This window comes from Heptranchias perlo, chromosome 21 (assembly GCF_035084215.1).
Source record: "Heptranchias perlo isolate sHepPer1 chromosome 21, sHepPer1.hap1, whole genome shotgun sequence".
NCBI classification, from domain to species: domain Eukaryota; kingdom Metazoa; phylum Chordata; class Chondrichthyes; order Hexanchiformes; family Hexanchidae; genus Heptranchias; species Heptranchias perlo.
Window position 1 is genome coordinate 16,658,960 of NC_090345.1, and position 17,648 is coordinate 16,676,607.

The window sequence follows — 17,648 nt, forward strand, 5'->3', positions numbered from 1 at the left end:
TCATGGTGTGAAGATGAGGCTTTCAAGGTCTTAAAAGCCTGGGACTTATAACAATTGTTTTAAAGGCACCTGTAATGTATTATTAGTCTCATGTAGCATTCGCACTGCAAATGATGAGGAAAATCATTTGCAGTGTGAACGCACAGAGAAAACACAACATTACAAGACATTTCTCCTCTGGAAAGAGTGGGAATAGTCTGCGAAGGTTTAAATTATTACTGAGATGAGTGCAAATCTGAAATGTGATATTTTTTCTTCATAGAAGCTCCATCCACTCCATCTCCCCCTCTCCACCCACCCCTCTAGGAATGCGGAATAAAATAAATGGTTATGAAATACAATAATTCATAACACCTCTGACCATTTAACTTAATAGTAATCATGATGTAGATTAGTTCATTTATAATCCAATTCACCCACTGCTCCTCAACACACCTGCTCTACTTAGCAACTGCCAGATGCAACACATTTTAAGTCAGAGGCTTAGGGAATGGGCACCATCTTATCATTTTGTGGTGCAATAAGTTTGATCATTGTTAAGAGTGACTGTTGCTCAGAATTCGAAAGGTGCTCTTTATATTTATAAATTTGATTCAATGCTTTAAATGTTATTAGCAATTTTTCTAGCTCTTTTCTGAACAAACGGAAGTATTGATCAGTTTTCCACATTTATAACCTTTAAATGATTACTGACAGAGAACCACAGTGAACTTGTACACAAGTACATCTTAAAAACTGTAATGCATTGTTGCGCACATGCTTGGATTCGCTGCATTTAAACTATAGTGTGCTAAAGAAATGTGCAAGGATCGCAGCAGGAAGCACTAGTGAAGGGACTGTTGCCACTAAATGGCAATGGTGCAATTTAAAAATAACTTTTAAAGATTAATTCTACATTTTTGAGAAGATTTTGACCTTGACATAAATTTCAATATCAGGGATGAATATTTAAATTATCTTTTCACCAGATTCCCAACTGCAGGCATAGCTTCACACAAATCATCCTGCTTGCCGATAAAAACTGACCACTTAGGGAGTTTTAGGTGGTTCTTGCTGCAAGTCATTTTTTTTTACGATTTAAATTAATTTTGTTCCATGCGTTAGTTGGTTTTGCTTGGTAGTCCTCCATTTTGTTTTGTTTCCAGCACTTTGCTTCATTATTTTTGGTTGCTGCTGTTGTTAATATTAAGAGGTGAGGTTTGGTATTCATTGGTGTCGGATTGAATGTCCTATATAATTGAGATCAGTTTGTGACAGGCCAACAAATGCAGGTGCAACAAGACTTGAAGTCTTTTGGACAAACCCAGGGATCTGTATTTATAGACCCCTCCACTTAGACACTCCTTCACTCCTTCTGCTTCACAAAACAGGCTAACACATCTGCTGTACAATGACTTTCAGACAACCTCTGGTATAAGGATGGCTCTTTATATAGAAGTGAAGGTTTTCATGGCATGTTCATTAAAATTTCCTAGTACTTATTCATTGAAAATCACTTATCAGTTCAGAGGGAGGAGACAGAGATCTTAAATGTGATGTGCTAAGTTTGTGAACCATTTTGACCAAAGGCCTTTATCTAAATGCAAGAGTTCTTATACTTGTTTGAAAGTGGATGGCAAAAGGGAGCAGTACATAGTTTTAACTTTCAGTTACAAGTCTGTTTTCCTTAAATAATCCTAATGTTCATTTTAAAATCTAGATGCTACTCTTAATTTTCATGGCTCAGCCTCAACTTTCTCTACAAATTACAAAGGAGGCTAAAATAAGTAAAAATACAACAAAAAGTTGAAAACAGTAAGAATGTTTACTCGTTTCATATTTCTCCAAGTGTTTCACTTTATTTCTCTGTAAGGCCCCTGAACCTCCTCCTTAGTCCACAGGATGGGGTGGGTCTGGATCGTTAGTGTCTCTGTGATTGCTGGTAATGCTACTTTGTGACTCACTGATTGAAAGGCAGATCCAAGACAACAAATTTCACTGTTAATTTCCTCCATAAGATGAATCACTCCTTCATAACGTGTGCTCCATCTAGTGACCAGCTTGTGGATTGACAAGACTCGATCCCAACTGTGGAGACTGAAGTGATGTGAAGCCCTGGGACTTCAGCCAACAATCTCAGGGTGGCAGATGTTGCTATATTGCCTGTACTTGCTGCTCCCTGCATTTGGACAATTTTATGATGGACTTTGTAATTACATTTTAAAACTTAGCTGGGTGGTTAGTGTAAATTATGCAATAGCTTCTGGGCTATGAACCGTAATAATTTCAGAATTCAAAATCAATACTGGCCTACCAAATTAGGCTGGTAAAGTTAGTAATTTTTCTGTGATATTAAAAATGTGACTGATCTGAATGCCTTCTAATGCTGACACATGAACAATGTGCTCCCACTAAAGCCCTTGTCAATCTTTTTCAGGGCGATAACAGTAAGTTATATAAATTGCAGGACGCATCCCATAAGTTGGTGCACATAATGCAAAATGCATTATATAGGAGCTGTACAGAAGACATAAACTCTAACACGTTTTGGATTAGACATTAAAAGTCCTTATTTTGTTGTTTCCCTGGACATTAAAGATTCCATTACACTAGTTGAAAGAGAGCAATGTATAATGTCGCTGGGCCAATTCATTAATATTTAACAAAAATAAATATTCATACCACATTCAATAGGTTTTTATCTTTGCTATCCGCTGCAGGGGATCTTCCTGATATCATGGGCAACATTCCTCCCTCAACCAATACAACCAAAAACAGATTAAGTGATCATTCTTTTCATTGCTGTTTGGGTGATTTTCCTGTGCTCAAATGGCTGCCACATTTGTGCACATAATAGGTCACTGCACTTCAAGGTAATTTGCTGCATATGAAGTGCTTTGAGATATTTCTCAGAGGTATGGCAAGGCCAAATGTAACTGTGTTTAAGATGGGTTTATACAGCTGCTGTACTTGGCTAGATTAATAGACAAATGAACTCTGACTTTTCCATCAGCTGCACGGTTGGACCGGTTCTCAGATATCACCTGCTCTGTCGGCATGGCTTTATATTGTACAAGGTGTGAAACTGAAAGCACAAGTCATGTAAACTAAATGGCCTAGAAATTGGATATCGTCAACCTGCCAGCGCGAACTGGAACAGATGGCCTGAGGCACACCCGATATTGGGTCTCAGGCCTCATCGAAATCAGACCAGTGAGCTGCAGACACCTGCTGGACGTCCCCAGGCACCTTACCAGCGAGTCGGCATTGGACTTCGGGCCGATGTGTCACCGGCAATGACCTTCAGGTAGGTCCTTGGGGGGGGAGGCAATCGGGAATCGGGAATCGGGGGGTGGGGTGGGGGAGGGGGGAGGCAATCGGGGGTGGGGAGCAATCAGGAGCAAGGCGGAGGGGAAGCAATCAGGAGCAAGGCGGAGGGGAAGCAATCAGGAGCAAGGGGACAATCTAGAAAGAAGCAGCAGTCGGGAGAGGAGGAAAGAGATCTGGAAGGAGGGAGGTGATTGGGAGGGGGCCAAGCGGGAGCCAGCAACAGTCTTTGGCACTCCTGCTCCTCCTGCTTCCACATTCAGACAATAATTCTTAACAAACTTACCTTTTTGGTGGGGACCTCCAGTGGTCCCTTTAAAGCCTGCTGGTTAGGCCGCATGCAGACTTGGTTATCCTGAATGCAGCAGGCCCAGCACCGGCTATGTTCAGGGCAGCCCAATTTCAGGAAGGGGTCCTGAAACAGGCGTTAAGCCCCCCATTTGCAAAGGCAAAGGGCAAGCGCCTGTTTCAGGCATGGGCCCTGGGCGCCTCTTTTTCTGCCTTTACTAATATGGCGGACAGCGCACTTCTGGCGTGGAATGCACACCACCCGCCATATTGGATGCTTTGCCACCGGTTTTACGCCTGTAAAATGGGCACAGCATCAACCAATTTCTAGGCCAATGTGTGTGAATTGTGAGATTATTTCATATATTGCAAATTGCTTCTAATATGACGGCTTTTAAGATAAATGGCTGGCCCTGACCAGCTGCTTCTCCTGGGATTGTCAGTGGCCACACAGCTTTAACACCAGAGCTTTGAGACATGCATTCGATAGCAAAGATAAAAACCTATTGAATGTGGTATGAATATTTATTTTTGTTAAGTATTAATGAATTGGCCCAGTGACGATTCCGGTGTTGTACTGCCATGTCAGGCCAAGAGCTATTCTGACTCCTGCGCATGTCCTCGGTTCTCCCTGTAGAAATTTCTCAATTTTCAGGCCAGCGATGCGTTAAGCAGATGCGCAGCATTTCAACACACAAGGAGGGGAAAAGTGAATAGTACAAACTAACCGCGGCCAGTTACAGAGCAGAATTAGCAGTGGGCTGAGCAAAGTTTGGGATTTCATGGTTCCACCTTCTTGCCTGGGAAATGTTTTGGTGCTCGGACTCATGTAAACCAGAGAAGCAACAATCAAGATATGCTTCAGTAATACTGGTATTAAACACACAGAATAATGCACCACAGGTTTAGCATGGGCTTTACATGTGTGGATTTCTCATATTTTGCTTCATGCTTATGGATTTACATAAGAGATGTTGCATTTTTCTATGGACAGGGTTTCTAAGTGTGATTATGTTAAACGACAGTAAACTGCCCTCTGGTGGAAAAAAATAGTAATGGAAAAATTATACTTTCTAATCTTTTAAAAAGCTTTCTTTAATACTACATTGGATTACATATTGACGCAGTTGTGCATTTTGTTTACATGGTACTTGAAGGAGTATAAATGAATACAATGAGCTTGTCGGGATAGTTGTGTATATGGACATACTGTAGCCTATGTTTTACTTCAGGATCTCAGTGGCCTTTTGGGGGGTGTGGGTCGTAGCTGGGTGAGGATATACAGGGATTGTCCGATCATGTCTGGGGCATTGTTAGGTTGAGATACTATTCACGTAACTGGAACAAATGCTAGCATGTTCCTTTTGCACATCCCCGATTTTAATCACTTCACCACTTGCGGCTGTACCTTCAGCTGCCTAGGCCCTAAGCTCCGAAATTCCCTCCCATAACCTCTCTGCCTCTCTGCCCCTCTCTCTCCTCCTTTAAGATGCTCCTTAAAACCTACCTCTTTGACCAAGCTTTTGGTCATCTGTCCTAATATCTCCTTATGTGGCTCGGTATCAGATTTTGTTTGATAATCGCTCCTGTGAAGCGCCTGGGGATGTTTTACTGTCTTAAAGGCGCTATATAAATGAAGTTGTTGTTGTTGTTCCTGTCTTGTATCTATCTCTCTCTCTCTCTCTCTCTTCCCACTGGATTGTGTTGTCAAGTTGCTGTACAGGCCTCCAGGAAGGGTTCCAGACTGCCTGATACTCTCTTAGCCTTAGATGAGGCCATACATCACTCACTTTGATTGACATATGTCGCACAGCTGCTTAATCCACATGTTTGTGCTAGGCAGTGGAGCTTCATCATAGCTGGCAATGCACCTTCTCACCACCTACAGCGGGTTGTGTTAGTTGGCACATCACCCGACATATATGCCAACCTAGAAAAGCTGAACAACAGGCTCGAAAAAGCTGACAATTCAAAATCAGCCCTGAACGCAGCTTCACTAAAAGTGCAGTGTGGGTGAAGGGGTGAGGAGGAAGCACCAATGATGCGAAGAGGGAATGGGAAGTGAACCTCTGACAATCGCAGGCCACATTTTTCCCGTCAACCGCCAGCAGAAAATGCAACATGCAGCCTCGGTTATTCCTTTCCTTGCCACACTTCCCACCAATTTCCGCTCAAATGGAAATAAGAAAAGGAAAGGGGAAGCAGCAACAACAACAACAACTTTCATTTATATAGCACCTTTACCATGGTGAAACGTCCCAAGGCGCTTCACAGGGGCGATTATCAAACAAAGTTTGACATCGAGCCACATAAGGAGATATTAGGACAGGTGATCAAAAGCTCGGTCAAAGAGGTAGGTTTTAAGGAGCGTCTTAAAGGAGGAGAGAGAGGTAGAGAGGCAGAGAGGATTAGGGAGGGAATTCCAGAGCTTAGGGCCCAGGCAGCTGAAGGCATGGCCGCCAATGGTGGAATGATTAAAATCGGGGATACACAAGAGGCAAGAATTGGAGGAGCGCAGAGATCTCGGAGGGTTGAAGGGCTGAAGGAGGTTACAGTGATAAGGGGGGGGGGGAGGGGAGCGAGGCCATGGAGGGATTTGAAAACAAGGATGAGAATTTTAAAATGAGGCGTTCCCAGACCAGGAGCCAATGTAGGTCAGTGAGCATAGGGGTGATAGGTGAACGGGACTTGGTGCGAGTTAGGATACGGGCAGCAGAGTTTTGGATGTGCTCAAATTTATGAAAGATGGAATGCTGGCCAGAAGAGCAATGGAATAGTCAAATTTAGAGGTAACAAAGGCATGGATGAGGGTCTCAGCAGAAGATGAGCTGAGGCAGGGGCAGAGACGGGTGATGTTACGGAGGTGGAAGTAGGCGGCCTTGGTGATGGAGCGGATATGTGGTCGGAAGCTCAGCTCAGGGTCAAATAGGACGTCAAGGTTGCGAATGGCCTGGTTCAGCCTCAGACAGTGGCCGGGAGAGGGATGGAGTCGATGGCTAAGGAACAGAGTTTGTGGTGGGGACCAAAGACCGAAGCAGAAGAAGATAGAGAGCAAAGCAAAAAGAAGAGTTAGGGAGAAAGAAGCAGCAGAGGAAGAGTGAGACAAAGGCAGAAGAGGAAAGAAAGAGAGAGAAAGACACAGACAACAATGATAATTAGGAGAGAGATCATATTCTCCAAAGTCCTATGAGCATCACACTGGTTTATTTATAATATTTTTCTTTTCGCATAGATTACATCCATATTGTAACCAGATTTTTTTTACTTTGAAGGCAGCTATAAAATATTTATTTTTGCACTACTGGTTCAACTGTTGTTAGCAGACTGGGGAATACACACATTCTGAATGACCTCTCAGTTCACAGATACATAGTTCACATCTTCAACTCATACCATTAGCTGTAAACCTACACACCGTGTTTTCAAGGCTTCCTGACAAGGCATTTTTAATAGTTGATACAATGAATATAAAGCATTAATGGAATGATGCTTAGGTTTGGAATTAAATAGGAATCCAAGAGAAGAAAGAACTGTAGCATAACAGACTTTTCCACCGATTCCCCTGTTAAACAATAACTATACAATAATCCTATCAGAATTTCAAAATTCTTTAACATAGACTTTACATGAAAACATTCATCACATTGCCAACCTGATACAATTCGTGAAGATGTATTTTTTTGTGCCCTTTTGAATGGAAAAGTAATACCTCGCTGCTGGCTGCAAAAGAGTTGGTAGGAGAATGATGAATTGAAGTGGATAAAGAATGCAGTTGCATAATTGGCACGTGCTGAGGAAATATCAGGAAAATATTCTTGCAATTTTGCATTGTACAGTAACGATGAATTGAATGAGTGAAGAATGAAGTTATGTATTAGAAGCACATTGAGGGCAAGTTGAGCGAATTACTGGAGTCAAATTGTGTTGGTACATTGATGATGAATTGATATGAATGAGGGACAAAATGTTCAGTTATGATCTTTTAGTGTCAGTGACTCATATGACTGCAGCGCTCATATTTAAGATCTCCACCTTCATCAGAACAACCAGGGAGCCATAACCGAAATAAATTCTCAAATCACCATTGTTCCCAATGCTGTCCATTATTCCTTCCGCTTTAATCAAGGAGAGTTGCTCTGTACGATATCTCACTACATCAGCATGTAATATCTCTGCAGCAGAAAGTTCTTTTTTCCATGATTGCACTTGATCATGTCCCAGGTTCAGTAGGTTGGAGTCATAAACCTTTGTGTCTCTGAAGAAATTCACATTGAATGTAAGAGCCATTCAAATGATGTACAGGAGGTATGTGATGCCAAGCATGTGTGGCTTATTTGTTATTGCCAATCTACAGATTGTATGAGGTTTATAGAAGGAGAATTGACTGGTGAATAACTGTTAGATAAAGTTAACCTCAGGCCTCGATTTCAACTCCACTCCCGCCCGGCGGAAGAGGATTTCCATTTTGGGCCACTGCATCGCTAGCAGCAGCCCTCGGGTAGGTCCTGGGAGAGTGGGGGAGCAATTGGGAGGGAGTGGTCGATCGGGAGAGGCGGGCAGCAATCAGGAGAGTGGGCGCAATTGGGAGGGGGGGAGGCCATTTTAGAAAAGAAAACATTTTTAGAAGAAAAACACGAGCAGTGACTTGAAAGGCACTTTCATTAATGACAGTGAACACTTTAAATTTAAATATTCAATGAGTGAAATATTCCACAAAGCATCAGTTTTTAGTCAAATGTTTAAAAAAATTAAAATATCTTGTTCCAAATCAAATGCCTGCCTGGTTGTTTTAAACATGTCGCTTTCTGATAGTTCTGTGTTATTCTTTTAGCTGAGGAATGAAAGTTCTGTCAATGCTGTTGTGAATGTGCACATTATATTACTTTGTTGAAGTCTCTGCATCTGTCAGAAGTCTAAGAAGAAAAGAACATAAGAAATAGAAGCAGGAGTAGGCCATATGGCCCCTCGAGCCTGCTCCGCCATTCAATCAGATCAAGGCTGATCTTCGACCTCAACTCCACTTTCCCACCTGATCCCCATATCCCTTGATTCCCCTAGAGTCCAAAAATCTATCGATCCCAGCCTTGAATATACTCAAAGACTCAGCATTCCCAGCCCTCTGGGGCAGAGAATTCTGAAGATTCACAACGCTCTGCATGAAGAAATTCCTCCTCATCTCAGTCTTCAATGGCCGACCCCTTATTCTGCGACTATGCCCCCCAGTTCTAGACTCTCCAGTCAGGGGAAACAACCTCTCAGCATCTACCCTGCCAAGCCCCCTAATAATCTTATATGTTTCAATAAGATCACCTCTCATTCTTCTAAACTCCCCAGAGAATATGTCCATTCTACTCAACCTCTCCTCATAGGACAACCCTTTCATCCCAGGAATTAATCTAGTGAACCCTTTGTTGTACTGCCTCCAAAATTACTTTTATGTGACCTGATTAATTGCCTGCTCTGCCAATCTGAAAACTTCACATTCTGTTAGCTGAAAGTGACAAGTATCAGGAGTGATAATACTCACCTGAGTTTATAAATGTGAATGATTTTGATGTATGTAACTCTTAAAAACAAACTCATTCCCATGGATTTAAATGTGTCTGGAATCTCTGTCATTGCTATTGATTGGAATGTCACTTCTAATACTTCCTAGACGTTTACAGCTCAGTTCAGCCTGTAATTCAGCTGAAGCCTTCTTGAGCATCATAACAATTTGTAACTGCTCGGATTCTCAAGTCTCCACTGTCGGTAACTGTCCATCTGCCAACTATAATATATTAAATGTTGTCTCATCTTTTTTGCATCGTCACTAAAAACAGATTATCTGGCCGTTATCTCATTGTTGTTTGTGGGACCTTCCTGTGCGCAAATTGGTTGCCATGTTTCCTACATTATAACAGTGACTGCACTTCAAAAATGTACTTCATTGCCTGTAAAGCGCTTTGGGACATCCTGAGTAGTAAAAGGCGTGATATAAATACAAGTCTATCAAGTCTTTCTTTGGGACGATAACACTTATGTAATATCTAATTTTTCCACCAGGTGGCAGTGTAGACCTACATTTCTGAAATAAAACTGAAAAACATTGGCAATAAACAGCAAATTTGTCTGAAAAAGGAATAGACAAATTACTGGTGTGGATGGAGACTCTTCCACTACTATGGGTGGCCAGAAATCGCGCTGAGCAGCGTGGCAACGCTCTCCGCAGCTCCTGCGAATTAAAACAACGAATGTACTTTCTGCGGGCTCTGCGGTGTCGATTTGGTTGATTTTGAAGTTTTGTGACATTCAACCTCTCAGCAACGTAAGATGATTCGCATTGAACAGTCTGTGAGAATGGAAGACACGCCCACAAAATCTGTCAGGAAGAGAAGTCATGCCCACAACCAGGCAAGCAGACTTCATTCATTTAAAGTTAGTATTCTGGAAATCATTGTAAACAAAAATTTTAATTTTTTAAAATAAAAAGCCAAATAAATAATTGAATTAAATGAAAGAGAACGCAGGGAAATTTTTTTTTTAAATTTAATTTTAAAATTATTTTTTTTTGATGACCAATAACTATTAAAATAAGGAGTAATATGAGATGCCACATTTTAAAAATTTAATTTTTAGTTGTTTGGCGGTCATAAAGAGTTATTGCGCTTTTAAAACTTAGTTGAGACCTGGTATTTTTAAGCGTACCTTTTGGTGGTGTAATTAGTTACTTTCCAGCTGGGCAAATGAGCAAGTTTGCGATTTTTCATTGATTTCTATGATTGAAGGGTGCGGTGGCCCTTTAATTCGCAGCTGTCAAATTGCTGGCGAGCCAATAGGAGCAAGTTCGTGATTTCCGCGTTTTAGTGCGCATGTGCAAATGCGGAAACTTGCTCCTTCGATTCACCATAAAAAACGGAGAGCGCTGTTGAGCTCCTCCGCTATTTCGGGAGCAATTTCTGTTCCTTTGTCTTAAATGTAGCAATCTGGGAAAGGGAAAGTAAATAAAGAAATTACAACATTGAAAGGAAATATTTAAAAGCCTCAGATGAAAGATCAAAATAATTCAAGAGCATGGAAGATAAAGAAATCAAAAAGCAAATGAAAGGAAAGGAGTGAAAAAGAGGAAAACAAGAAGATAAAAATGGAAGAAAGATATAAAAAAACATACACAGTAAGTTATATTAGTGATCTAGACATTAGTTTTAATTATATGAATCTGGTTCTGCTGCCAAGACCAGTAGATACTGAACTAGTTACTGACAAATGTTGGTTCCACCTTTGTGATCCTTGGCTCTGGTCTCTGAATTTTGTATCCTGAACTCTCAGGCAAGCTGCTGTCTGTAGTCTGTAGCGGTCTATAATGTGTGCTGTGAATCTGTACAAAGCTGCAGTTTCCGGATATGCACAGCTGGCAGGAGAGGTTCCCGCTAGCTGCACGGCTTTAGAAAATTGACCCTCAGAGATCTTTTAGCAAGTTGTATTATTTACTTTCAATGGTTACCTTTAAGAAAATTCCAGCTCCCCTATTTAAAAGTCATATGATGTTGTGAATTTCTAGTTTGTTAATAAGATATTCATTTTCACCAACAGACAAACTGATCTAAAGTATCAAAGAATATTAACAGAAATTGTAAGAGGCCCTAACAATAAAGATGCTTTTGAGGGGAATTAGAGGTGCATTGAGTTAGTAAACTATCTTTTTACCTTAGGGTCCTGATTCTGAATCCAGTCCAACTAATGGGATGGAAGTTTCCTCTCTACAGGCTGTAAGGTTCCTGCATGAATTCAGTTCTCAATCCAGATCCTAGTGAGCCAGGACCCACCACATAATACTGTTCATAATTAAGTACAAAATGACACTAAAAACTGGTATACTTACTTAAGGAGGCTATCGGAAAAGTTCACACAACTGTCTGCATTTTCTGAGGTTGGAGTTAAAGCAATGAATCTATTTGCATTATCTACATCTACAATATATGGCTATCGTTTATATATATATATGGTCATCAGTCTCCTGGCAGGATTCCCACCACCACGATGAAATAGGTAGGCCTCGGGCACTGCTGCAGCTTTGCATAACCACTGGCCTTCAGAGCTGGTCCCAAACTGAATCGTTACCACTTCAGGTAATTCTCTCCTTGCAGTCTCGCTAAACCTGATCAGCAATTGAATCTGTTGCCATTTTTCCACATCCCCTACGCCATTCTACTAGACAAAAATAATTATGCAGCCACATAGAACCTCAAGTTCCGTCCCCTTCCCTTTATTTACCTTGTAAGGGGCAGATGGAGATTCCACCCCCTTACATGGCAAACAGCAAACTCTTAGAAACCCACTGAATCCATGAGGGATTCCAGGGCCTTATTCTTTAACAATCTTAAAATGAGTTACATGTACTGTTCATATTTTCAAAATTGATGTTGGACTGATTTATACCAGTAGCTGTTTAAAAATTTATAGTAGAATAGTTGACATATAAATACAACCACACTTAAACATCATGGACTAAATGCAATTCAGATATATTTTATTTACCACCAATGTTTTTATGCAGTTTCTAATAAAGAATGGCTGCTTTCCATTTGTAAATAAGCTGGTGTCAAAAATATCAACTGGGGGGAAATAGAGCCTCATATGGCATTGATAAAATGTCTTAAAGCCTTGGAGAAAATTGCTAGAACTGGATTTGGTAGCCTTGTATGTGGAGATAGAAGCGACAATGTTCAATATTGGACATTGAACTGTGCATGAACTACTTTTTTTTACCATTAGACCGCTCCAGAAGAGAGAACAGCACTAAATAATTTATTTATGTGAAGCACAGCAAAAGAATATGGGCACAGGGTATTATATATGAGGATTTACAAGCTGTCACTGACATTTGTTGGCATGTGTATTATGGAAGAGCTTATGGGCATTGATGTAATGATATTTATTTATGACTAAAACAGACAGCAAACATTATTGTATCACTTACCAGACTCAGCAGCAGACTCTGCCAGCGTAGAGCTGCCTTCCTTGCCCTGAAGGTGTAATGCTTGAGTTATCAGCTTCACAGGCCTCGGAGGATATTTCTAAGTATGCTGTCGCTTTCTTCTGCAGTTGATTTGCATTTTATTTGTGTGATGCTTTAATAATTGCCATTCTTTTGAGGTCATTAAACCTTTTCTGCAATCTTCTACAGTTCTGGAACTTCATAGTAACTTTTTTAACAACTCTCATAATATTGCCCAGAATTTGAAAAAAGACCTGCTTTTATAGAACGTCTTTCACAACCTCAGGACGTCCCAAAGCGCTTTACAGCCAATGAAGTTTCTTTTTAAAGTGCAGTCACTGTTGTAATGTAGGAAATGCAACAGCCAATTTGTGCACAGCAAGATCCCACAAACAACAGTGTGATGATGACTAGATAATCTGATTTTTTAGTGATGTTGGTTGAGGGATAAATATTGACCAGGACACTGGGGAGAACTCCCTGGTCTTCTTCAAAATAGTGCCATGGGATCTTTTACAACCACCTCAGGGCCTCGGTTTAACATTTGGTTTGAAAGACAACACCTCCAACAGTGGAGCACTCCCTCAGTACTGCACTGAAGTGTCAGCCTAGATTTTGTGCTCAAGTCTCTGGAGTCGGACTTGACCCCATAACCTTCTGGCTCAGAGATAAGAGTTCTACCACTGAGCCACAGCTGGTGGTTAAGCTATTTTATAAGGACAGGAGCATTATACTTGTGATGTTGCACAATGTAATATTTTGCTGCTAAAAGATAGCTGTATGTATCTGGCCTGTCCCTCTAAAGCTACATGGTCTTGGTACGGATTTTAACTTGGAGGGGATTTCTGTTGGGAAACTGCTCTGGTGAGTTAATTTCCTACCTGGCAAAGGTAGCAGGAGGCGAATCCTAGGGATTCATTAAAATACCGCTAGTCCACTTCCTGCCCAGTATGGGCGTGAAGAGGGTGCAGAGTGGCTGGCAGCAGGTGTTGACTGGATGGCCTTTAGCTGCCCACCGGCTTACAGCTAAGTGGCAGGAAGGGGATTTCAGGAGGGTCTCGTGGGAGGGAAGTGGGGGGAAGCCTGGGGCAGGGGAGGCCGTAACTTTCCTTGTGGGGCCCAGACCCCATGAACTTAAGCCTCAGGCTTCTCAGAGAGGAAGAGGCCTATGACAGTAAACATTATTAGAGAAATTCGTAGCACACAAAAAGCAGCAGTTTCAGCAATTTTGTTATAAATTTTGTAACTTTTCATGACTTATTAAGTTAAAACCCCTACTTCCAGTTCTAAATCTTCAGCTTAGTGAGAATGACAATGGCTAAAAAGACTTAGAAGTATTTGAAGCCATTTTATTGTCTCCCATTCTGCTTCTTGCTGTTGGTTGCTGTTTGCAGATTGGCCATTTTTAATTGGTAGTTTTTGTACTTTGCATTTGGTACTCTTTCTTCCCACTTGCTTGCTGATTGATACACTCCCGACCGCCTCATTTGTGATTTATTCTTGTTTATGAACATGAAATTTAAGCCAGTTGGGTGCAATGCAGAAATTTGCATGTATCCAAGTTTGACATTGGTGGACAATATGGTAAATGTTATATAAATAGGTGGGAGGCCATGCCCTTATTTATTCCTGTGTTGTAGGTAACACAGATGGTCCAAAGAATTTGTTGACAGTTTTCTGTACTGTGTAACTAATAAAAACAGGTCCATCTCATTGAAGTGTGATGATCTGTGTTTAGTCTATGTTGCCATTTATCCCCTTTATTGCCACTAGTGTGATACATCATGTCGTTTGAGTAGATTCTTTTTTCAGTGCATCTCTTTTCAGTTATATAATCTCACATTAAGGGCTCAATTTTGAAATGGTGGCAGGTTGACAGCGGGGCGGAGGGGGAGACAGTGAAGGTGCGCGTGGCACACCCAAATTTAAAAAAACTTACTGTTTCCGATGCTATTGCAATGTAATTGATGGTGATTAAAGTTCTTTCCGGGTTTCGCGCCTGGCAGCCAGCCTGATTGACAGGAGCTGCAACATCGAGGCGAGGGGAGAGAGAAAGAGAGAGAGCGAGACGTCATCCGGCAGTGGAAAGGAAGATCGGGGGGGAGAAGGGAAGATCGGGGGGGAGAGGGGAAGATCGGGGGGGGGGAGAGGGGAAGATCGGGGGGGGGAGAAGGGAAGATCGGGGCGGAGAGGGGAAGATCGGGGGGAAGAGGGGAAGATGGGAGGGACATGGGGGGAGAGAGGGGAAGATCGGGGGGGGGAGGAGGAAATTTGGGGGAGAGGGGAAGATCGGGGCAGGTGAAGAGTGGAAGATCGGGGGGGAGAGGGGAAGATCGGGGGGCATGGTGGGGAGAGGGGAAAATTGGGGGGACATGGGGGGAGAGGGGAAGATCAGGGAGAGGGGAAGATCGGGGGGACGTGGGGGAAGAGGGGCAGATCAGGGGGAGAGGGGAAGATCGGGGGGACATGGGAGGGAGAGAGGGGAAGATCGGGGGGGGAGGAGGAAATTTGGGGGAGGGGGAAGATCGGGGCAGGTGAAGAGTGGAAGATCGGGGGGGGAGAGGGGAAGATCGGGGGGCATGGTGGGGAGAGGGGAAGATTGGGGGGACATGGGGGGAGAGGGGAAGATCAGGGAGAGGGGAAGATCGGGGGTATCTGGGGGGAGAGGGGCAGATCAGGGGGAGAGGGGAAGATCGGGGGGACATGGGAGGGAGAGAGGGGAAGATCAGGTGGACATCGGGGGGGGAGGAGGGAGAGATCGGGGGGACATTGGGGGAAGAGGGGGAGATCGGGGGACATCAGGGGGGGGGATGAGGGGGAGATTGGAGAGGGAGGCATCAGACATCGGAGCAGGGTGGAAAGGTGGGTTGATTTTGTGTTTTAACTTTGTGCAATGGTTTGTTATTTAATTTATTTCTTTTTTGTTTGCCTGATCCGGCCCTTCACACCTGGTTTCACCAGGCATGAATCAGAAGCCGTGGGAAAGCCACCCGGGTAAGTTAAAAATCGTTCTAACTACCTAATGGGCTCGAATTTAGCAGGCCTGCGGGTTCCCAGCGGGTGGTCCTCCGGGAGCGTGGAAAATGCGGACGGCTAATTGCGTGCGTCCCCCGCGCGATCGCGGGATAATTGAACTGATTAAGCCCTGCTTCCGGGTTCTCCGCTCCCCAGCTGCGTGCCGGCCGGCTGCGCATGCGCAGTACCGTCGACGCGATGTAGGAGCTCCACTTAAAGGGGCAGTCTCCCAAAGCCCCTCCTGCTGCAATCAGTAGGCTGGTGATGATGGCTCACCCGAGGGGAAAGGCTGCGCCACGTTTTTCAGACCTTGCGCTGCAGCTGATGCTGGAGGGCGTGAGGAGGAGGAGGGACACGCTCTTCCCCGCGGGTGGACGCAAGTGCCCTGCCGCCGCATGGGCAGAGGTGGCAGCGGAGGTGAGCAGCAGGGCCAACACCCCAAGGACATGGGAGCAGTGCCGCAAGCGCTTCAATGACTTCACTAGGTCTGGCAAGGTGAGTACACCAACGCACCCTCCCACAGCCCGTCCCCACCATCACGCCAAACAGATCACAACCCCCTCCTGCACAGCCACCACAGCGCTCCCGCAGCAATCCTCGCAGCCACTCACTCACCATCCTCGCCATGCCCGCAAGTACCCACCGGCCCTGTCCCCACCCGAACACTACCACACACCCCAATCCCTATGCAATGGGATGGGCACGTGGCACACGCATCCTCCCATCCATCTGCCCCACGCTCAACCCACCCACACCGATGCTCGATGCGTCTCACGATGCAAGACGCACCCACTCACACATCTGTGTTTTGCCTTGACAGGAGAAGAGGAGCAAGAACAATAGGGAAAGGGCACGCACCGGAGGTGGCCTGCCGCACGTGGTCGACCTGACAGACGCAGAGGTGGAGACGCTCGACCTCGCCCGCACGCCACATTGCCTGTCGGTGGCCGATGGCGAGTGTGTCGCTGCAGAAACGGCCGGTAAGGGAAAGCTGACACTCAACACCCATGATCGCGAGTGACCGTATCATCACCTGCCATCAGGCGCACCGTAAAGTTGGTGCACATGCCTCATAGTGCCCTCTGTTCTCTTGCAGGGCCGTCTGCGAGTGATGCGATTGAGGAGGGCGATTCCTCAGAGGACATGGCGGTCTCTGAGGGTGCATCGTCACATCAGAGCCAACCATCCACCAGCGCAGAGACACGCACCTCGGTGGGTCCCCCTCGCCAACTAGTTGGGGTAGCACTTGGTGATTCACCGCGCACGAGTGAGCATGAGCAGACCCTGGTGGCAGGGGCAGCCGCGAGGGTCCGCATCGGTGGGAGCACTCATTCCAGGCTCTGCTCAGCCGGACCCAGATGCTGAACCCAGAGGGCCACCAGTGAAAAGGAGAGTCGTCGAGGGCCACCAGCTAATTGCTGAGGTACTGGCAGAGGTGCCACGCGCATTGTCCACAATTGCGCAGGCGATGGAGGAGTCCAACTCCTGCTTGTGGGCATTGGTGGCGCAGGCACAGGAGGGTACCGGCGACACAGTGTCGCGGGTAGGTACGGGAATGTCTGCGGTGGAGGACAGGCTGGCCTCCCTCGAGCGTCACGCACAGCTCCAGATCGAGTCCATGCAGGCCCTGACAACGGCTGTGCGGATTCAGGGTGAGCAACATTCCGCCGCCATAAACAGGCTGACGGATACACTAGGGGTGGCCTTGCAAGGCCTCACACATGCCATCCAAACTGCCGTCCAGCAGGGTGGAAGGGGTGATGTGGGCCGAGGCCACGAGAGGGATGATGGTGACCGGGGACATGGAAGCGGGGACGCTTCTCAAGGCGCCCCCACGTCCCACCCGTTGCCCTCCTCTCAACCAGTACCCGCAATGGTGCCTCCTCTCCAGGTGGCCGAGTCTGCCCCTGCCCCGGTGCAGGAGGAGCAGTCTGTGGAGGTGCCCTCACGGGCACCGAAACCCAGGGGCCGTCCGCCCAAAGCATCTACCCGGTCAGGGTGAGAACAGGAGCAACCTGCCACTACTTCTGCTGGAGCCACAGGGGTAGCACCACGTAGGGGT